Raw genomic sequence first — 22,716 nt, 5'->3', positions numbered from 1 at the left:
AAAGAAAAAAATCAAGAAATTAAGTAGTCTGGTTTGACAATCACTAGCTGTTTTGTTTTACAGAATTTACAGGTGTCTTCCACTCCTTATCTCTGCTGAAGCAGTTTCCCAAATGTCCCAGTACCTACTTCAAACCATCTGGCCTGCCACACTCCAGCCCAGCAGAGCAAATAAAGAACCATCTTCTCTAGCTACTGTAAACTGATGGGTCCACTCTCCTCTTCCCTCTACCTAAGGGTTTCCACTGCTTTTATCAGGAAAAATTATCTCCTACACATCCAGCTTTCAAAGCAAGGCATCTTCCCAAATGTCCCTTTATTAGCATCAGTGCTGTCTCCCTCACGCCCTCAAGCCCACTGGTGTGAAGAGGGGATATGTCCCTTGCCAACAGAAATGAGAAATTAAGAGGTTGATGTTTCACCAGATGGCTTCAGACTTGTCACAGAAGCTTGAAAAATCTGGCCCTGGCACTAATCATCATCTCCTGGACTGGTAATGCAGGACAGTTGGAGCAGATGGGGCTGAGTACCAGATGTGAGATGACAGGACTGCGGAGCAGCAATCACACAGGACACAGTAAGAACCACAGGCTTCCTCTGGGACTGCAATGACATGTTCAGGCAGGAAACATATTTAGAGCAAGAGCAGAGGAAAAGATGCACATACCAAAGAGTGAAGGGAACAAGGCAATGAAGAGTCAAACCATCTGACCACAGCTTATAATGAAGAGCATCAAAATACAGCAAGCAATTGGTGAAAGAAAGACAAGCTCTAGAGAAGGTTTTGCAGCAAAAAATATGCAGGACACCATCCTGTCTACAGAGCTCACTAGCCCAGAATAATTTATACACTCCCTAGCCCTGTATCAGCCCAGAACAACCATTAGTGCCAGTTCTAATCCCTGTTTCACAACGTCCTTCTAAAGGGCCATCTCCTTAGACATCAAGCCTGAAAACTCAAATGACCATCACTCAGCTGTACAAGTGAAACCTGCTGCTGTCCAGCATCTGAAGGAAGTGAAGGAAGGTCCTTGTCCCTTCTATACTGTTTGCTGTGTTCCAGAAAACAACCTTCTGCTGTTACAGAAAATACCATCCCATGCTGAAACCTCACCACCTCACCTAAAGATATCTCTTTGTTTTTGTCAGCTTCATTAGATTTTCGATTTTGATGGTTCTCATCCCAGCACCAGGGTGTCAGCCAGGTGTCAACACAACTGACGCAGAAGTCTGCTGCAAGCTGACAACTGGTAGGACAAGGAGACCCTATGGAGACAAACATGACCATGCTTCCACTTGGATGACTAAGCCCATGCACTCTTTTCCTACAAAAATTTCAGCCAGAAAGGGACTAAAAGAAAAAAGGCTGCCCCACAGTCACAGTCCCAGAGCAACTGGCACATGTGATAAGAGCAAAGCACATAGTTCTTGCAGATAGATGAGCTGCATCACAGAGAGAGGGATGACAGAAATACTTCCCCTTTTCTTGCCCTCAGAGTGCTTTCCACTCCCCCAAAAGACCATCAGCCTGCACCCTCCTCTAGTTGGGCATGCTTTGCCAAGGAGGTGGGCATTCTCAGTTAGAAGCAGTCAGTGCCTCCATTCCTCCATCACAGGCTGACATCCATTCCAGGTGCAATGTACACAACCACATACTCATGTACAGTAATCAGAAAAAGAAGGGAAAAGCTAAGGGAAAGGAATAAAAAGGGCAAAGAAAGTGAGGACAAGCAGAATAGTGAAAAGTGAGAGGGACTGTGAAAAGAGGATAATAATGGGAGAGAGGGAGGATAGGGAGTTACTTTGCAAGCGGTAGCTAAAAATCTCCCAACGTTTACAGCAAATGATGCATAAAATACACTGTCAGAAATGTGATGCCCAGAACCTATTGCTGCTAAATATTTAATCTGATTGGCAGGGAGCTGTTAAAACCTCAGTATCTGGATCTCAGGCTTCTACAGAGCAAGAGGTAAAGTAAATACATCAACATGTAGTGATTCACCTTGGGTGCCATCAGTCTTTCCAACCTGCGCACTGTGCAGGGAAAAAAGGTTGTAAGTGGATACTAACAACAGCAGAAACGGGCTACAGGAAAGATGCTGCTTATGTACTTTGGCTCCCAATGCAAGCTAGAGAAAAGTGGAAGGTGGATATGCCAAGCGTCTTCTTCAGAAATTAGAACATGCATGCTGCTGCAAAGATCTCACACAATGCAGCTCGTGCCTCTCGTGGTACATCAAGGCTGCAGCTCAGATGTATCTGCGTGTAATCCCTGAAGTCAATCTGTGAGCAGACCAAAGGCTGCCTCCAGCAATCATCTTCTCCCGTCTGTCGAGCATGAAGCAGGTCAGAATGTCCTACAAACATGTCTCCTAATGCCAGCACACAAGAGCGCATCAGGGCAGGTGGGGTGCAGGAAGGTAGGCAGCCCTTTGGGGTAGGAAACCTGATTAGCTGGTACTGCAGCATCATGAGGGGACAAGGCAGCCTGCTGCTAACAGGGACTTGCACATGCATACTTTGCACACCCAGTGCAGACTCCCACTTTGCTGACTCTGCCCGTACAACCCTCAGAGCAGCTGTTGCCCATGTCAGTTCTGGTGTCCCTGAGCAAGCACTTGAGCTGAGTTTTATGTTCCCAAACCACAGCTCCATTCTTGGAGCTTTGCAAAGGAGAAGGATTGTGTTCGGACAAAGCTTTTGCAGATCCAAAGTACAACTCCATTCTGACTCTGGCAAACCTGGCCACTCAGAGGTACTCTGTGGAAAGAAACAGACCTTTTGTATTGTTCAAATCAACTCACTTCTAGAATTAAGGCATTCAGAGGGTTGCTTCTTCCTTTAGGTATAATGTAACATTTTAATTTTTCAAAAGCTAACTGAAAGGTAGAAATATTCTGCTCTGCTATAGAGATTTCCAGACCAAGTTCCTCACCATCATAAGGAATCCAACAACAGGAGTACAGTTCTTCCTAAGAATTCTACAGGTACAGGGCATGTGGTTGACTCAGTGCACTGACAAGTTACAAACTCCATGAGCCCCAGTGGCTGTCTTCCGAGAAAGAATAAACAGTTAAACATAAATACATAAGATGTGGAAAGCCATTACAGAAATCTAGGGATAATCAATATGCTCCATACTTTTTTCAGAGAGGACATGGAATTTTACTGTATCCCATACCACATAAAACATCTGCGAATCTAACAATGGCGGCAGAGCCTTGGAAGTCTGGGATGAGAGCTTCACAGGTAAGACAGCACTGAGCACTGAGATCTTCTCTAGGCACAAATCTTGCAGATCTCATGATAGATTCACCACCATAAATCTTCCATCATACTCCCCTTTCTGTATTTCTGGCTGCTTTGCTGTCCTGTCACAGCTGTTCAAGAAGCTGACTTCATCAGAATACGCTTTGTGAAGTGCTTTTCTGCTCTGTATGGTGTGCTTTATTTCTTTCAGTAAGTGCCAAACCACTGAAGAATGCCAAGGGTAGAGCTCTGAAAGTCAAGACCAAGTGAGGAGTAAGTATGGCATCATCAGCTGAAAAGTCTCAGGGCACCTCATATGCACAAAAGAAAGTGTGACTTCTTAATACAGCCGTATGGTGGGTGTGCGTCCATCATCTCAGCTTGCAGAAGCACAAGTGTGCTGAGTGACTTGCTCATGGACTCTGACAAATCCTGCTACTGTTTAAGACTTGTCCAACTTTAGCTTGCCCTGCTCATGAGAAGGTACTGCAGGCAGCTGGTAAGGCAGAGACCTATGCCTGCATTTCAGCCACTCCAGCTAACAGCCTGACAGGCTATCCTCAACCAGCAATGAAAGTGGGCTTGCCAGACCACTAAAATGCTGCAGAAACAAATCGCTGGGGCAGGGAAGGGAAATGACCACAGCTCTCGATTAACTGAATAAAAGCCAATTCATGGCCAATTAGGGGACCCTACCCTTCTATCTCTATCACAAGCTGAGTCTTCCCTGTAACCCAGGACAGCATAGCCTCACTGGCATGCAGTGCTTCAGCCTTTGCCTTAAAAGGTGCTCTTAAATTTGCAGCAAGAACCTGTTTCTCTGATGTTGGATTTCTGTCACTCTTTGAAATTCATATTAAAGTTGCCCAGGAACTAGCTGTGACACCAAGACACAGTCACTGCCCTACAGGGAACTACATTGAAGCACTTATTTTGGAAACGGCCCTCCAAACAAGTATCACAAAAGAATACATTTAGGATGCTCTTCACATCACAGTCCACAGAGCCATTCACCCAGAGAGACTGGAGCCACCAGCTGAGATACTGCACCAGCTAATGGCTCTGATTCTTATCCTCATCTCTTCCTTTCACTTGGAAATGCACTCAGTCTTAAAAGCAGATCAGGAAGTTAACACTTCCAGGTATGAAATATCATCCCAGCATCTGAAAATGGACTTTATATGAAAAATGTTCAGAATTTTTTTAAAGACAACAGTATGAGAAATAATGCAATAGTTGTCCTCGCTTCATGATACTTTCCCATGCCTGTCAAAATGAGGAGATATAGTACTGTACAGAAACTTTTTTTAAAAAGCTAATTAAACTATCTTATTCCTCAAAAAATATTCACACCAAAAGGGGAAAAAAAACCCCAGCTAATCCACACATTGCTGGAACTAGCTCTTCATTGCATTTTTTGTTAGAAGTATGCATTTCCTCCATAGTTCCTCCATTGCAAAAGACAACACTCAAACAGATCCATAATCAAAGAAAATATAATTAGACAGAAACATTAACAAACATGTTAATACACATGATACAAATTAAAAACCTGCAAAGAAAAGCACCACGGTTTTGTCTTTTTTTAGAAGCTCAAGCAGCTTTTAAAGACTATTAAATTCTATGAAAACTTACTGAAACAAGATCAGTTTCCCGATGCCTGTGTCATCCCTTGATAAGGAAGTACGTAAAGTCATCCCTGGGTATCCACACTCATGAAAATTCTCCCATCCCCTCCTGGTCTCCTGGTCAGCCAACACTTCAGCTTTTCCCAGCTTCAGCTAAGGGCCCACTTTTCTTCCAGATTTGCCCTTAGTGACTAAAGGGAAGAATTGGCCCTTCTTCTCTCTTTATAACAGTACTTCACAGATTTGCAGTTTGGTCTCCATCCACAGTTCTCTTTCCTCTAGAATCAACATGCCTGGCTCTCAGCATTTCTTACAGGAATTATTGTCTACTATCATCTATCCCCTCCCCTTGCTTGCTCCGGCTGCAGCCTGCAAACTATCTTTTTAAAAACACTACACCCTAATGTGGATGCAACACTACATGTTCACAGACAAAAGGACAGGGGAAAAATGATCTATGAGTCCTGCATGTCAGAGGGGCAGGACTACCGTGGGAACACCACATCTTTTCCCTCCTTTCCTGGAGAATTCTGGACATTTCCTTGTAGCAAAGCTCCCAGAGTCTACTATCACTTCCCTAGAAACAGTACTTTAGCCTCTACCACATTTCACAGCAGAACCTGTGCTGTCTATTCAGAGTTTTCTTTTGTTAGATTTGCTGCTATTGTTTGGCTACAGCTACTTCTCCTCTGTTTCTGGTTAGGCTCCTACACAACTCCCGTAGCAGTGCAGACCGGGCATCTAACCAACAGCTGCTCCAACGGCACTAAACAATCTCTGGTTCTATTTCTCTCTCCTCTGTGTTTACATTCTTAAGCACACATTTTAAGGCAGTCATCACATCTCTCTTTTAATTGTCATTTGGCCAAGCTAAATGTAATTAGTTACTTTAATCTTCCCTCTTAGATCAATCCCTCCAGCATCTTAATCATTTTTGTTGCTCCACTGAATTTGTTCTAATTTGCTGCCATCTTTGGGGTTCTCCAGAAATTATCCTAGGTACACTCAGATCAGGCACATGAAGAAAACATGACTAGAAACACACGGAAGACATTTCCTTGCTTTGAGACACAACAGATCTGTTTATGCAATCCAGAAATCACATCAGACTCTTTGCTGCCGCATTGTATTGTGAGCCGATATCTCATTTGCTAACCGGTGTAACCTCAGTGGCATTTTTGGCATTACTGCTTTCCAGGAGTATACTTCTCATCTCTGCTTTCTTTCCAAGCATAGTCTGATTTTAACTCCTACTATTCAATTTACTATCCACTCTGCTAATCCCCAAATCCTATTCTGAGGTATGACTGCTTAGCTAGCTATGTATCTCAAATCTCTTTGATTTCCAATGGAAATACTCTCACAAAGGAAAGGCACAGGGTTTGTCATCACAGTAAAGTCAAGGCACATCCCTAAATTCACAAGACAATATGGATTCTTCACACAACTGCCCCTATCATCAGTCTCTCACCAAAAACTGTCAAATGGTTTTCAAAGGCTGCAGTTCAGCTTTGGCAGTGACCAATGTTGTGCCACTGCATGACAGCTTTCCTGCTCTCAGAAAAAGCAGTGGGCCCTGGAGACCCACACCAGGCCCTGTGACAACAACTGGGAGGACTGGTGTTGATTAAGCACCACCCAAATGTACGTATCACAGCTGGGATACATTTCTGTACACTGCCTTTCTCTGTGCACACCCTCGACGTGGGCATGGCACGTTCCTAAGTGTCTGAACATCGTCTTCGTCTGAACGGTGGAGTCAGAAGTTCCCCTTCTCCTTCATCCTAAAGAGTGGGGAGTTGGGAGGCTACCTCAAAGCCTATCTGTGAGATATCACAGTTGTGCAAAGCACATCAGATGCTGCCTGAGCATTGGACAGTCACAGAAACAGGACCCAGTTGCAAAGATTTTTTTTTAGGATGCAAAAGGAAAAAACCCTTTCCTCTCCTCCAAACCTTGTCCCTCTGAAATCTCCTTCAAACCTCTTTCCCTGGCCCTCCAGACAGCAGAGCCTCCAACAACTCCCAAACTAGTTCAAAGGCAATGAGACACCATAGCTTTCCCTCCCAGCCACATTCATCACCTGCAGGGCTGCCCTGGCCCTGAGCTGGGAGTTATGGAATGAAGTCCAGCTAGGCTTGTCCAGTCTGGAGGAGAAGGAAAGAAAACGGAGGAGCAAGGGGAAGGTGGAGTGCCACAGAGTCGAGGGTGGATGGAGAGCTAGCCCTGGGAAGCATTGATTCATTGCCCCCATGGCTGCTCAGCTCTGAGGGGGAGACACTGGTCAACCCCGTCAAGCTTCTGATAGCGACAAGGCAGCTTCAGCACATAAATCGAACTGTTTGGGGGTCCTTGCCACTATGCTTCTGACTGTGCCTGCTCCCCCTCTGCTCTGGGACCTAGATGAAAGGGGCACATTTACCACACTGAGTGGGTTGTAGCATCAGCTTTTCTCTTTCCAGAAAATTTTCCAAAGTAAAGCAACGGCTACTCCCTCTCACCCTCTCCCATGAATATGTACTGCTACTTAGCTGGTAAATTTATGTCAGCTCTCTCAGCCCTTCATGGTCCAGGCTTTACCAGGACTGGAATACAATTTACTGCCAGTGAAAGTCCGACAAGGTGTGTAAATCTGTCCTCCTGCCACAACCTATTCTCGTAACCTATGTCAGCCCACTTCCTCCTCACCAGCATCAAGAGAATGTTTTCTGATTAACTTTCCAGACTCAGAAGTGACCGAAGAGGTTTAGGATAACTCAGATCACTTGAAAAGCATGTGAACTGGCTGGGTTCATGACAGTCGTTAACACCACCCCAAAGATCTTCATAATAGGATCAGTCTGAACAGAGAGAGAAAACAAAGTGGGTTGCATGAAAATACAAAACCGTGTCTGTCCTTTGTACATTCAGAAAACATGAGATGGCACAGATGAACACATACACCTCTCCAACACTTTGCACTTTCTTGAAGCCCATGGGTCCTCCTTCAGGACTAGGAGACTAGTCTACAAGACCTTAGGATGCCTCTGGTCTGAAAAGAAAGACCAGACCTATGCATATACCTAGAGGAGAAGAACTCCATCCATACCACCTGACACAGAACAAGGATGACCCGTTTAGGCCAGATGTTGATCAGCATTTACTAGACCAGCTCAACCAGGATGAGAAGGTCAGCCTGCTTTCAGACAACTGGGAGCTGACTAAGGACAAGAAAAACCTTAGTGTGGCTCTTACCATCCTGGTCTAGCATGCAATGAGATGAATATCAATTACACCTGCTCCAACCCCTTCAGTTTTGCACTGAGGAACTTCACTCATTCAGTGCAAATGCTGCTCAAGGTTCTAGTGCTTTTCCCCAGTATCTTCTTCTGTTTCCTAGTATGAATTTCTCATATTTTATTTCCAGTTATATTAAGAGGCACAGCTTAATTTCCTGCTTCCAAGTGAAATTTGCCTTCTCTTTCCATTGCTATGCTGATCTTTCATTTCACATACAATCTCCAGATGCTTTTATCCAAGTTCTTTATTTCTTTAGCTGGTGTAATAAATGTGGCATTTCAGTAAAGCCAAAGTTCAAGTTGAGTCTTTTGCATATGAACCCTTTAAATTCCCAGGCTTCAACTAAAGATTTGCCCTATCCAAGAGGAGCATTGGACCAAACATTGTCTTTCTGCCACTAAATATTTAGACACTCTATAAGGAAATCAGGAGTTTAAAAGGGAATTTAAGTATTGAACACTTTCTTTTTTTTCTCCCTCTGGATCTCTGACAGTAAAATCAAGTTCTACGATTTTCCATCAAGTTTTGCCCTGCAACTGTCAAACCATCATTTTATATTACTCTTTCAAAGTAGTTCAGATTATGAGAAACACAATTAAGTTGCTTTAAAAGTCTCAAATTCTATTCAAATGGAAATTTCAGCTACATCAAATACAATCATTTTAAGCAGTTCTTACCAGAGAGTATTGATTTTTCTCCCCCAGGCACAGTCCACAAAGATTTGGGGGAGGAAACTTGACACAACTTAATCTGATCCTAAAGCTGAATGCCAACCAGATTCTATACTTATTGCTGTTTTATATTGCAGGAAAAGCAATACATTATGCGATCAAGAAAACACATGAAAACTTATATGGGAAGTGTTTAAGAATCTGTTGGCATCCTTATATATCATTTAATGTTCAAAAAACAAGGAAATCAAACACAAAGACAAAAATAGCACCCCTTGTATTAACATCAAGGATTTATGCAGCATTCATCATAGGCATTGAAATAACAACCTAGACAGCACCTCAATAGCTCTTTACAATGCTCCTCCAATGACAAAAGGGAACAAGTTTATAAACAATAATACTTCCAAATTAAGCTGATTCAAATAAATATTGCAAGCTCTTGCGCCTCATACCACAGAGCAGACATCCAAAGTCTGCCAAGATTCCCCATCTCAAAAGGGCAGTGGATCCAATCTCTGGGCTGCAGCTGCACCCTTGCATAAATACATGTTGCCATTTGTCCTGCCAGAGTTGCCAAACTACTGTATCACAGAAGGCTGTCATGTAGTGAAGAGACACATATTTCTCTATTACCCTGTGCACTTAATAGGACCCAGAATACCAGGGCAAACCTCCTCTCTAATTTCCTGTTTTGTTTTGATTTTTATGCTTCATCAGGCAAGCAATATTTTCCCAGGAAAGATCTGCCTTGGTGGAGACAGGCAATGCTTTTAAATCCATACATGCAGGTGAATGTATGGAGACATGTAATAAAACGTCATTCTGAAACTAGCTCCTTCCTGGGACAGTGGTGAAGCAGCAAGCCCTGGTCATCTCTCTCCAGCCTTCCTGTAGCATCCTGAGAAACAGTTCTCTGTGGCATGTCAAGGTCCAGCTCTATACCTGGTCATGGTCAACAGACCTCATGCACCAACTGTGCATTCAACTGTGGTTTGAAATTAAGGTCTAAGTCCACAGACCATGGCTGGGCTCATCTATACAGAGATTGCTGGTTTTTTGCAAATTCAAATCACATTTGGGAACCATTTATATCAGACCTAGACTGAGGGATCTCCAAGCCTTCACATTCAAAAAGAGAGGGACAATCAGATGCCAGTTTCCTTACAGTGCAAAAATACAAGACAGAGGACCAGGCACTAGGAGGTTTTGGATTTCTCATGGAACATGCCTGTTTTCAGAACTGGGTGATGAAAGAGCAATAATTTAACACACCTCCTGCCTTTCCTAGCCCCCAATCCCATAAATCCTTAAAACGCATACACACAGAACAAAAGAGAGACTTAAAAGCTTTTAGGAAGCTCACCTATGTAGGTTGCCTTTGTAGTCAACAGGGATTAGCTTCTCTAGAGGGCAAGCTGGAGCACATCCATCAGGCTCCTACTCTGCACTTTCGAAGGAGCCTGACTCCCTGGAGGTCCTCTGGAAACAAGTCTCCCATGGCTAGTGTTCACTTCGGGGAAAACCTTCTCTTTCCATATAAAAGTCCAACATCTTACCGAGCTTATAAAAGCAAATGTAGGATGAACAATGAGGGAGTATATACAAAGGCATATGAACTGCAGGAATGAAAATCTCAAGTGATTTTAAAGATCTGGAGACAATTTTAAAGAGCTACCTGCACATTATAGGAAATGATAAAAAATTTCATTGAAGCAGTAACTCTGGTTTCCTGTCACAGAGTCTGTAGTTCTCATCCCTCATCCTTTGTTTAAGAGCATTTGCTTGAGAATCAGGTCTTTGTTCCCTGGGAATTCACCCCTCCCCATCACTTTTTTTCCCCACTTGGAGTCAGTCAGCACTGGAGCTTAATGGCAAATTAAACATTTTGTTGTCACTGGGAAAAAACAAATGCATCCAAAGCAGAACAAGAAAAAACCTGCACTGACTAACATGGATGGAGAATTAGCTCCTATGTCTCCCAAGTCTCAGAGGACTCCACTGCCTCTGGGCTACAGAGCCTGTGCCTCAATTTCTTTCATGCTGAAGTCTTTTCCCTTTTTATAAGTAATTACTTTATATCAGGCCAAAGAAACAAACTACCTCCACAGCCCAGTCGTTAGAGCACTCCCTCTCCAGCACAATGAATAGGCATTTATATAAAGTAGAACAGTTCCAACTGGAAAAGTTCCAACTGAGAAAGCATTACTGCAGAGGACCCAGTAGTCTGAGCCCTCATCTTGGCTAGGACAGCCTCGGGGACAAGTCCCCAATTCGAAGTATGCACAATAGGGATATGTCACCGAAAACCCAGTTAGTTTTCTGCCTGTTAGGCTGCTAGCTGTTCTTTTCTCTGCTTTTTCATGAAAACACATCAAACACTAATCTCATTGCAGAACTAGTAAAACCTCTCAAATAAAATTTTTTGGGGGGGGGGGGCAGTTAACCCATTTCATGCCATGTTCACTCCATTACAAACGTCTTTCATAAAAACCCTTGATTACTATTAAAAAAAAAAAAGTATTATTAAGGCTAGGTATAGCCATTAACCAACACTCATCTCCTACTATGTGTCTCCTGGTTTCTGAAAGTTACTACTCCCTCCAGTAACTAAAAAAAAAAAATTGCACAGAAAGGGTTTGGTCACGTAAGATACCTGCTTTGGGCATCCACCTCCTGCTTCACAGAGTGCCAAAGCTCATGCATTCAGCTCCTGCAAAGTTCTGAGTCCTGAAGTTCTGAGAGTCTTTAGTTCCTTTACTCCCCATTGAAATGGTGCAAATTAAAAATGGATAACGCAGGATCCTTGCAGCTCTTTCTGAATCACTGGTTTGAAACTCTGCAAACTTTCAAATCAGAGATTCAAAGAGAGCCTTCTGCAAGAGTCACTGTATCTTTCAAGACAGCCATACCACAGCTACCCCATTTTAATAAGCTTCTTAGTTTTTATCTCCTCCTGTTTTAGCGTAAGGGTCCCCCATCACGTAACAAAATGGTTGCAACGTCTTTTCTGAGATTTCCATTTATAATTTTGTGGCATTTGCCACTTCGTTACTTTCAGATGGAGTCTTAAAAGGTTCATCACAGAAAGATATGATACCGCAGAGCACATCCAAGCTGATTTTATACTTCGACTTTCAACACTTCAGGACATTATCTATGTAATTTTAATTATATATGATATTCACCTTTTCAGTAATAAATTAGAGAGTAATTCCAAGTTGCACCAAAAACATGGAGAAATGAAAGGGAGACTGAGAACACATTATGTCATTCTGTTGCTTTCATTAGACTCTCCCTTGGGGATGATCAGCCTCTGATGTTTCAGCTTGCCTCTTCCGAAACACGTCTGACACAAGGGAATCTCCCCTGAGATACTCAGGCCACTGACTACAGCAGCCAGCAATAACAGAGAATTACAGAGGAGGAGAGAGAGGGGTGGAGGGATATGCAGATCCTTCCCATGTGCTTTCCATACAAGCGTATGCCTATGTGCAAGTAGCCGCGAGTTAATGCATCCTGGTGCGTTTCCTCTGCCACAATGCACTTCAAATGCATTTCTCAGCAGAGTCTCGTGACAGAAATTCCCCAGCAATCCAGCTGTGTACAATTAAACAACATCCTGCTTTACCTGGCACAAAGAGATGTACAGCAGCAACTCTTTCTCCATCCTCCTCCTGGATAGGCTGCCAGCATTCCAACATCTTTCCAGGCAGCAGTGGAGCCACTCTTCTCACTGCACAGGCTTCAAAACCACTTGCCCCCACTACTGTGAAGAGTCGGGATTGACCTTGGAATTAGACCCTAGCTTTAGGCTCCTAGCAGCTCTTCGGTAAATCATTTCCAGGTGGTATTAATTTAGGACTTTCTTCTTTCACATTCCAAACACCCCCTGCATATCTACAGGACCTCATTCCCAGCTGCGAACACTGGAGTAGCAGAAGTCTCATGTGGCACGGGGAAACCACAGTCTCTTGTTACGGCAGACTTCAATCTCTAACCTACCTCCAACCAGCTGTATCCTGTTCATGCCCCAGAGTCAAAGATAACAAGGCAGTACCACTGCGAATTTAAGCTATCATGAGGCTATTATGCCTATCACCTGAAAACAATTTTCTGTTTATTAGGCCATCAGCTGTGATGTAGGATATGGCATTTGCACTAGTAAACTATCGTCAGGTTCGTGGCACCAGATCTTATCTGTCTCAGCTGGCTCCGAGTAACCATCTCACCTCCTAGTCTGTTTTGAAATAGTTTACTATTAATAACTTACTAAGTTTTACATTTGTTTCCTTTTATAAAATCCTCCAAATTCCTCGGAGGTCATACATTCAAGAAACTACATCCATGTGAGAGAGTTGTGTATATTAGCTCTTCAACAGTACATGGCAACTCTAACTAAGAGATTAGGTGAATAGGTGAAATAGAAACGTTAAATCCAAGTATAATAAAAAAGAAAGCTTACTGTCTCATTTCCTCCATTTGAGTTTGGGTGTGTCATGGACACCTGTATAGAAAACTCCTGATTCCTACAAAATACACCAGAGGTCAGGATTACATGCTTGTTGATCTGTTAAAAAATAGTGTAATCCACCAGCAAGGCTGCACCACAGTCACTACTTCTGCTGACGCACAGGAGGATATAAATTAGCATAGGCCTTAGGCCACACAGCTCATTCCCAATGCTGGCCAAACTCACAATTTCAAAATTGCACTTTCAGATGCCTCAGCCACTGGCAGGGGAATCTCTACTGACTCAAAGTAGGGAGACCCCTCACTGAACTCATTAACAGAGCTGCCCATACAAACCCCAACCAAGCACAGAAAGCTCCTCCAACTCGGAGCACAGAGAGCTGTGATTGTGAAGGCTGGCTAGTGAAGCCATGATTCTCAGAAACCACAATGCTCGTGATTGCCCATCTCCCATTTTTTTCTTCTGGAAGCAGCAAAGTAAACAGAAGACATCTTTGAACTGTATCTCACCTTGCAAGACAAAAGAATGACATCATGAAACAGCAAGGTATGAATTTTCACATCATTCAGTATGTGATGATAAAAGTCACCTCCCCTTGCAGTGTGAGGTTTTGGCACACTGGCTCTTCTGATGCTGTGATAGTGTAAAAACTTGAATGCAATGGCTACAGATGGGTGAAGCTTCTTAATGAAAGGGACATGGTCTCAATCTAGAACAGCCCAACTTATCCCAGGATTCAAGAACTGTGCTTGCAAATTCCAAAGCATCATTCACATGGGACAGGTTGGTAAGCCTCTTCTGCCCCAAATTCTATACTAAAGTTCTAGCTGTCCCCTGAACAGGATGAGCTGTCACAAGACACCAGAGGTATTGTAAGCCCGACATCTTTGGGGAGCTCCTGATACGCTCAAGTGTATCAGGTGGCTGTTGCCACCAGCTGACATCATCATTTTGACTCCCACAGGTACCATATGAGACTTGGAGCACAGGGCCCAACCTGATCAGGTTCCTCTGATGGGACAGTCAGTCCCTCCCTCCTGCACACAGATCAACCTCATTATCTTTCTTCCAAAGTTGTTTGGCTAAGCATGCAAATATCATGATCTAAGGTTCACTGGAGACAGACTTTATTAGATACAAAATCCTGATGGTTCAGCACCTACACCTAGCTTTAAATACTGTCAGTCAAAGCTAATCTGCCAAAATTATCAACATCTTCTACTGTCACTAAAAACATTATTGCAGTAAACATTTAATTAGATGTTTTATCTGTATTCTCTCTGCTTCATCTTAAACTCATTTATTTCCTGATCTGTCCTCTGTGACTAATGAGAATAATTGGCCCCTGTCCTCTTTCTGTAACAGTCTTTTATGTATTTGCAGACAGTCAGGGATCCACCCACAGTTGTCTTTTCTCCAGACTGAGCTTCTGTGGTTCTCTCAACCTTTTTTACAGGTCTTGTTTTCTCTGCTCTGTGATCATTGTCTTAGTTCACTCCCCCACACTCTCCCCAGTTCTTCCCTCTCTTAGAAGTGCAGCCCCCAAACAGAACACAGTTATCTAAGCAGGGCTTAGCCACAACTGTATATAGGTGCTAGACAGATCATTTCATTACTTTGAACAAATGAGGGTGGGTATACATTTCACACATAGATTTCACACATGGGCTGGACAGCAGGTCTAGAGCAGGATGGTGACAGTTAGACTGCTTCATTTCTTTTGATCAGTGGTTGAAATCCAGACTGAAAGTGTTACTAAGCAAGAATTATTCCCACAACTTGATAGCTACATGTAGACAAAGAAGTGTAGGCTGACTGCTACCTTGAGAAGTAACTTAGAGTTAAATGGAAGTGAGTTCCTACATGCCCAGCATGCCAGGGATGAGCAAGAGTGACCCGTGTCCCATGGATTATTCAGGCCAGATAACCTGGTGGCCCCACACCTGTTTTAGTGGATGAGCAATCAGCAGAGACAAGCCACCAAACACGAACATGAAGATAAAATTCACATTTTTCCCCCAGGAGTATTTCTTCCCTATAAATGTTTCAGCACAGCCACGTACACCAATGTGAATGATATTGTATCATACTGTATGCTTTGGAATACAGAAACATCCTTAGTATTCAGAGTTGGCAACCTAACCTTTTAGCATTTTCAGTAATTCTTTTCAGTTCTGATCCTTCCTTGTGGATGGGTTTTGAGGGAGTAAATGCTGCAGAGGTCTCAGCCTAGTATCTCTTTTACTTTGGGCCAGTAACTACACCCTCATTCAAAATTTCTCTTTTTCCACGGATGTTTAATCAATCCATCTGTATTGGTGGCTCTGAAATATGGTCTTTGACTGCTTGTGTTAGAAAGGGAAGAGAGCCACCCAGCATACTTCTCAGTCTACAAATACTCACTGTCTTAAGAATCAGCTGTCAGTGAGTCTCAGAACATGTACCCTCTCTCTCTCCCCTTTTTAGTGAGTACAGAAAAAGCAATATTTTTATTCGCCGCACATGAAGCATATTCAGTGTATACGTAAAAATTTTAAAAAGATAAGTCAATCCCTTCTCCTGCCCAGCATCAGTGTTCTTTCCTGCTTCCAAGAAAACACTAAATAAATGGCAGTCTTGCCTTGGGAGGTCCAAATTAGCCATGGTTTGAATTGACTTGATCACAGTGCAGTTTGCACACTGCCTTGTGCCACACGTTTGTTTCTGACTGCACAGAGAGGGGGTGTTTTTCCCTGCAGTAACACCAGGCACGTGGATATACTGCCTGGTTTGCACAGATCACCACCATGCATTTGGTTGACTTTTACACACACCAGTTCACACTCCAATGTATAGTTCCATCCGGGAGCTTACGGTTTCCAGCTAAGAAAGCAATGAGCTCCTGAATGATAAAGGGTGGGTTCACGTGGATTATTTTTTTTTCTGAGAATGAAAGGTAGCTTTGACATTTTATCCAACTGGGTTGATCTCCTAGTTCCCAGGTGGTTAGCACCATGGCACATATTTTGCCAGAGCAAGCATCCCTGCCAGCAACTCCTTTCCTGTCTTTATATGGACAGACAAGTAAGAAGGGTAAGTCAGAGGGATGGTGGAACCACCTCTGTGGTTGGAGAAATGGGTTTTTTAGTTCCCATTATAAGGTACTTTGCTAAAGCAGAAACACAAGGCTCAGAAGAAGGGGCAAGGCAGTGGTAGCAGGTGGGCCACGCTTAGCTTCAAATATCTTATTTTTCTCTGGCTCTCCCTTCACATATTTCAGTGCTGGGATCTTCAAACTGCCATTTCATCTTATGCAGGGAGGTACCCAGGGCCATAGCTTGTCCGTCTGACTGCGGCAAAGCGACAAGATTAATAAGTTGATACACTGTGGTTTAGAGTTCCCGCGAATGAGTGGACAGAGGACAGATGAGAGTAATAGCAGGTAACTGATCAGCCATATTTCTCCCAACAGTTTGTGCTTTTTTATCAAGTATAAATATGTATCAAAGAAAGCTAATCATAGAATCGCAGAAGAGTCAGGCAATCCTAGAGCCCCAATGTCAGGCAGAACAGATACTATGAGCATCCATGGTGGATTAGGCAATCACAGTACACTGAGCCATCTCTCTCAGAAAGACCATCTAGTCCATCTTCTCTATAAACTATTCCATTTCTTTGTGATAAATTGCAGCTTACACAAAGAAAATTTAAAAAAAAATAAAAATAAAAATAAATAAAAAAAACCCTCTGTGTGCTCTCCAGCTGCAAGATAACTCTCCCTGCAGCCCACCAAACCATGCTGCCAAGTAGACTACTGGCAGAGTAGAGCTGTGGCTTCCCTAAAGGCCAAGAAGATTAAACCTCTAGGGACCAGTCCTCAGTCTGGACTATCTCACAGGCAGCTTCTGTGCATCCTAAGGAGCAAAAGATGGGAGTGTGGAATGGAGCCCGCTGCAGAGATAAGCAGTGCTGTCTGTATAGAGCTCCCACCCTCTGCCAGCTTGGGGGAATGAGAAAACGCACTGGGAATCACATCCAGACCTCCCACATGGTACTGCAGAGACACTGATTCCTGGTGCCAACCCAGGCAATGTGAGTCCAGTGTGGGAATCCAAGCACAGCTCCATAGCTCTGGCACTAGAAGTAAGGTCCACCTGCCCGCTTCCAAACCAAGCATAAGAAACAGCCACAGCTCCAACAGCAGATGAAACATGTACATTAATTCCATCATCTTTTCCCCCTGTAGGTTAGGGTTTGGGGATAGTGTGCTGGTTCATAGGTTGATAGACTTTTTATACAAGGAGACTCAGTAATCCAAAATGAGGATAAAACAAGTCGAAGCCTAAATTATTAGATGGGGATGGCAGGTTGGGATTTTTGCCCCTGCTCTGTATTTTCGATCTCTCCATGATCTCTTTGCATTCTTGCATGTACAGGTGCAATGTAGAACTCAGCCAACAATGCAGTTATCCTGCCCAGAATGGGATGGCTAGGGACTGCTGCTGACACCTTATTTTGCCCAGTGATGGTCTCACTGGCAAAAGGATCATGAGAGGCACCAGACTGGCACAGGCTAAGCTGGGCTGGTGCAGCAGGTGTGTGACAACAGATCAGAGCCCAGGATCCCTAGGAAGAGGAGTCATGGCTTGGACTACGCTTCTTTCCTTTTACCTGCTGAGATCTGTCCCTGTGTACATAAGGCTGAGCCGAGAGGAAGCTGAAGTGGATCTCACCTCCCCCAGGCTGTTTCCCCACTCTGTCCTCAACCCGTTTCATCCTGTCCTAACCCTCTGAGACCCCCACTCAGGACTGGGAGGCAAGCTGGTGTGATGAGGGACCAAAGAAAACCAGGATATGTGGAGGCGACAAGAGCTGCTGCTTTGGGGTGGCGTGGGTGAGCACTTGAAAAATCCCCCATACCCACAGTTCTCCTCTTAAGAGAGCACCCTGCACCCACGCACAAACTGCTGCTTTCTCCAGAGCCGCAAGCTGGGGCACACCAGGTCATCCCACAACACAGTGTGCCATGCCCATGCTCTGTTCCCCAAGGCCTTGGGGAATGGGGCAGCACTAGCACCCCATGAGCTGGGGGTGTTGCATACTCGGCTCTCTCAGCCTGCCTAAGGGACAGCTCAGAGAGGATCAGCTGCCTCCATACAATGCTTGCAAAGCCTGAGGTAGCTGTGTTTCATGGTGGGGAGAGCAGTTTTAGAGGGCATCTCCTTTTGCCGATACTGGAGCTTGCAGAGAACATGAGTCGTCACAGGTAAAGGTAGCAGCAAGAGAGACTGGGAGGTAAAGGAAGGATGAGGATGTAGGCCCATGCTCCTGCCCCCATGATGGAGCATCAAAGCTGTAAGACCCCTCCCCAAATCCCATCTGCCCTGCTCCACCTGGAGCATGAACCTGGCCCAGGGTATGGCTAAGAAGGGCAGTGGCAGGGATGCGGCAGCTGCTTGGGCCCAGTGCCCTGCTGGCAGGGCTGGTGGCTGTGGCAGGCACCGGGCGGGCAGGGATGGGTGCAGCTCTCCAGAGGATCAGGCAGCCCAGCCTGACTCCCGGGGACTGCCACCCTGACCAGGCACCCAAGGCAACCTTCCCCTCTTCTCTCCTATCTGCCTGCAAAAGCTGGGGCAGGGAATAGGGGCTGAGCCCAGCATCTGCTCTCCCCTCAGACCCTGCTGGCATCCCCCCCGGGGCTTGTGTTTTAGGGGCTCTCAGGGGTAAATGATGCCCGACCAAGCGGGCTACAATCCCCCACTTGGTCGTTGCTGGCTTTCTGGGTAGATCCGGGAGCCACGAGGCCTGAGAAATTCCTCACCGAAAAGGGGGGAAAGGCTCCAGCACGCCCTCCTTCCCGCATAGGTAAACTTTCTACTCCCACTTGCGGAGGAAATGGGAGGGAGGGAGAGCTCAGGCAGGGAGGATCCAGGCGCGGATAAACCCTGGGAAGCCTTAGATATTTATAGAAGCACAGCCAGAATATGTCAGGAAAGGTGGCTTTCAACCCCTTGACGCGGAACCGCTCCTGGGTTTTAACAATAGCCCGACAAAACCCCCTCAGAAATGTGGCATAGAGCTACTGGAACGATGAAGGCAAAGGAGGGGGTGGGAAAGGCGCGCCCTCGCCTCAGGATGCTCCGGATGCCTCAAGGGCTGGGAGTGCCTCAAGGGTGCCTCACCCCGCGGCAGGACTGGAGGGTGACCACCCCCGCCCCTCCTCATTCTGCAGCGGGGTGAGCCTCTCGATCCGTATTGCCGCCCCCCGCCAGGCTTCCGGTCTGCTATAGGGTCGCAAGGAAGGGAGAGGCGGGTCAGTGGGAGCCCAGGCGGGGGGCTGACGATGCGGGTAAGGATGGTGGGGGTGCGCCCCCGGGAGGGGGCTGTGCAGCAGCTCACCCCTGCCCCCCGCCTCTCGGCGTGGGAGCGCAGACCCACGCGTGCCGGGCGAAGCGGCGCGCCGGGCACGGGCTGAGGCTTAAAATAACCCCGAGACGTTCAACACCTTGTGCCCGGCGCTCCCGCACCCCACGGCGCTCTGCTCCCTTTGTCTTGCCACCATCTTACAGAAAGATTCACATGTCACGTTACGGTCGGGAGGCACCGGTATCTCTCGCGTATCTACAGCCGAGTGGCACGATAGCCATTTTGCATCCCTCCCGAGTGGGCTGGGGAAGGGGCTGCCTGCGCAGGGACACGGGGCGTAAGGCGCGGGGAATGCAGGGGGAAGGATGGGGCGCGGCGGAGAGGGGCCACGATGCCCGCTGATAGCACCAGGGGGACGGGGATGAATTAAAACACGTGAAGTTGCCTGAATACAGCGCCTCGTAGGTTCACGATAAGTCTCTTGACGTGCTTGGACTTAAAATAGCCCTTCACCTCCACGCAAGCAGGCGCACTCGCCCCGGCGCTGGGCGGGCTCCTGCCGCGGTGCCAGGGGCGGCCCCGGCCACCCCCCGGGCCCCGGCCCCGGCCCCCCCCCGGGCCCCGGCCCCCGCGTTAGGCCGCTCACGATCGAGAGACCGGCGTGGGTTCTAAGTAATGCACCACCCTCCTCGGCAACAAGCAGGTTTCTACGTCCTGTTGTTCCTAATGAGCTCTATCTTCACATCAAAGCATGGCAAGAAGCCGCTGGACCAGCGAAAAGAAGGAGGCAATTTGCGGGTGGATGGATGGGAATTATTTTCGTTTTCACCCCTTTCCAAAGCCGTGTTCCTCCTCCCGTGTCTCCCCCGACCCCACCTGCCCACCCCCGAAAAAAAATCACAAGGGACTTCTCCCCGATTCACAACGCGGTATGTAACTCAAAGCATCCCTCTCGCCTTCTCTTCATGTCCTATTTGATGAGCCAAGAGGGAATCAACATGTCTGGTGAATGTTATTTTATTTTTTTTCCCCCCGTGTCTACTTCTAAAAGCAGCATCTCTAAACCTTTTGTTCTACTGTGAGTGATCTTCCCTGGGCAAACCCGTGTACCAAAATGAGCTGCCAACAAAACCACAGAAACGAATTTCCCTACCTTGGTTTGTAGAAGCAGAACCTCTAGACGGACAGATCAAGGGAGAGAGCATGTTGGGAATGTCCAGTCTCCTCTTCTTGCTTGCATATCCACATAAGAAGAATAAGGGTCGGGGGGCAAATGTGGGGGAACGAGTTAAAAAACAATCCTACTTGGCTGTAAAAAAAAAAAAAAAGAGGTTTCTTTGTGGCAATCTTGCGTCTTGAAGCGGTGCAAATTCAAAAGCTGGAGAGAATCACTACAGAGGATATTCAGCACGACTGGTGAGGATCGTCAAATGCAGGTTCCAGAGCAAGCATTCCTCTCGCCTTTTTAATGATTATTCTTATAATTCTTTTTTTTTTTTTTTTCCTGGAGCCCTATTGGAAGAGGTTGTGTTTAATGCAACTGGAGGTCGGTGCCGTTCTTCTGTGAAGCATGATTATCCTCAAAGCGTCCCCTTCCTGAAGGGAAAAATAAGCATCAATTTTGTATTAGAGGGATCTGAAGGGGATAAAAACCGCTCCCCAACAAAGACATTAATATATTGAGAAAGAAGGGAGACAAAACGCATTTCCCAACAGTGCACACAAGCGAAATTTAAAAAAATAATAATAATAAAAAAAATCAACAAAAAAAAACCCAGCTGGCACGAGTCTATAAATAATTCAGATACGGGCTGACTACACCATTCCCGGGATAGGCATGCATACGAGACGGGAAAGCGGGCGCGATGTGAATCGCGGAGAGAAGGCGACTCCCCCCCCCCGCCACGGCCCCCTCCCCACGCACGCACAGCATTTCGCCCACCCCCGGGCCCAGCCCCCGAGGGCTGGCGAGGGCCGTGCCCACCCCTCTGCAGTGCTGCCGGCACCGCTGCCCGCCGCGCTCGGCTCCACGGGCAGCGCGGGGCGCGCTCCGCGCACACACACGCACACGCACCGCCACCGGGGCCGGGGGGGCCACGGGGGGCTGCTTCACCTGCCACGGGGCCGGTTTGCACTACGCGCCCTCCACCACGCCCCCCTCCCCCCTTTCGCCTCCCGCAACACAACCCTCGCCTCTCCGGGTTTTGCTCGGGCTCTTTTTTTTTCCTACGGGTGGGTGGGCGGCTGGGAGTGTCCCCGCCACCACCGGTGGTGCACAGCCGGACCGGGCTTACAGCTATGCAGGCATTTATTTAATGAAGCTGTAGGTATTTTTTTTTTTTCTTTTCCCCTCCCATCTCGCACGGAAAAAGATTCACACTTACAGCTGTCATAAAATCCAGACCCACATACATACCAGCAAATCCTGCTTCAAGCACTCTGGCTGTTCTGAGTAGCTACTGCCCCCCTCTCTGCCTGCAAGGCTGATCCGCCTCAGACATGCTCAACTTCTTCAGTCTCTTCTCTGGTACTGCCCGGGTGGGAGATGCGGGGCGGGGAGGGGGAAGTGCTCAGACCATCACCCTAAAAATACATCTTGAAAAAAAATCCTCTGCAATATAAAAGATCCGAGAATGCTTCCCAGAGGTAGAGAAAACATAGGAACGTGGACTAATAAAGCAGCTTAATGATTAATAATAATTAAACATACCTGCGGAAAATGGTGAGGGGGGGGTGGGTGGGAAATCGAGGCTCGGGGGAGCGGGAGGAGGGCTGTGCGAGTGAGCAGTGGGGGAAACGGGGGGAGAAGAGAAGACGAAGGAGGAGGAGGTGGAGGAGGAGGAGAAGAGACAGTACGGGCAACGGGAGAGCAACCGCTACCGAGGCGGGCAGGTCTCGGCCTCCGACGTCCGGCAGGGGCGAAGAGGGAGCCCGTGCCTGGGGGCCGAGCCGCGAAGAGGCACCTGTGCCTCCTGCCTGGCCGGGGCCGGGGCGGGGGCTGAGCTGCCGCCGCAGCCCCCGCGGAGAGCAACGGGGGCTGCCTGGGTCCGACGCCCCCTCGGATCGCGACT

The 22,716-nt window shown here is 46.5% G+C and overlaps 1 protein-coding gene across 3 annotated transcripts in view; it reads right to left on the bottom strand.

The window, feature by feature from the left end:
* GRIN2B (glutamate ionotropic receptor NMDA type subunit 2B) overlaps positions 1-22,160 on the bottom strand; it is a 208,634-nt gene extending 186,474 nt beyond the window's left edge. Inside the window, exons 1-2 of one of the 3 annotated variants that reach the window (XM_027893846.1) lie at positions 22,062-22,160; positions 20,799-21,241 (exon numbers count right to left, since the gene is read on the bottom strand). The gene's annotated coding sequence lies outside the window, so the exon portion shown is untranslated. Of the gene's footprint in view, positions 1-20,798; positions 21,516-21,758; positions 21,774-22,061 lie in introns of those variants that run through there. The other 2 variants (XM_027893847.1, XM_027893844.1) reach the window with 2 other exon arrangements.
* Positions 22,161-22,716: the final 556 nt, after the last annotated feature.

Source organism: Empidonax traillii, unplaced genomic scaffold (assembly GCF_003031625.1).
Source record: "Empidonax traillii isolate 1590-97213 ecotype Southwest subspecies unplaced genomic scaffold, ASM303162v1 scaffold408:size522183, whole genome shotgun sequence".
Taxonomy (NCBI): domain Eukaryota; kingdom Metazoa; phylum Chordata; class Aves; order Passeriformes; family Tyrannidae; genus Empidonax; species Empidonax traillii.
Note: the sequence above shows the minus strand (reverse complement) of the source record. Positions and strands in the feature narration are given on the sequence as shown.